This window comes from Crocuta crocuta, unplaced genomic scaffold (assembly GCF_008692635.1).
Source record: "Crocuta crocuta isolate KB4526 unplaced genomic scaffold, BGI_CrCroc_1.0 scaffold352, whole genome shotgun sequence".
NCBI lineage: Eukaryota > Metazoa > Chordata > Mammalia > Carnivora > Hyaenidae > Crocuta > Crocuta crocuta.
In genome coordinates, this window is record NW_027532169.1 from 2330356 (window position 1) to 2330880 (window position 525).

The following is a 525-nucleotide window of genomic DNA, read 5'->3' on the forward strand; positions in this document are numbered from 1 at the left end:
CCACAGGTGACAGGAGATAGAGCCAGGGGGAGAGAGGAGGGGGGAAGACCGCAGCCCCTAACCCATTTGGTAGTACTCACATTTCAACAAACCAAAGGGAAAACTCAGAGCACTGCACACATCTTATTGGCGTAAGGAAGGCGGTGTGTGAAAGGGTGCAGAGAAGGGAACCCCGCAGACCAAACAGAGACAGACACACAAAGGCTTAGAGAAACCCACACAGAAAGACACTCAGCGAGACGTGGGCAGTGACTGAGAGAGAGAGTCACGGAGATTACCGAGTACCAGACAGATGGACAGGAACCCCGAAGACAGGGAGACAGGTGCAGACACACCTGGAGAAACAGGGGCTCCCGCGCCCGTTACTTCCCTCGAATCCTTCCTGGAATCCGGGTCTGTCCCCTTGGTCCTGGCCCACCCCTGGGGTAAGAGCATGAGGAGGGGTGGGATGGGGGGCTCTCCCGGAGCCCAAGCCAAGAGATGTTGGAGATCACAGGTGAGGGGGCTGGTGGGGGGTGGGGTCTA

At 57.7% G+C, this 525-nt stretch overlaps 1 protein-coding gene across 1 annotated transcript in view; it reads right to left on the reverse strand.

Annotated features, from left to right (window-relative positions):
- Positions 1-525, reverse strand: part of CACNA1G (calcium voltage-gated channel subunit alpha1 G) — a 68298-nt gene that overhangs the window by 17481 nt on the left and 50292 nt on the right.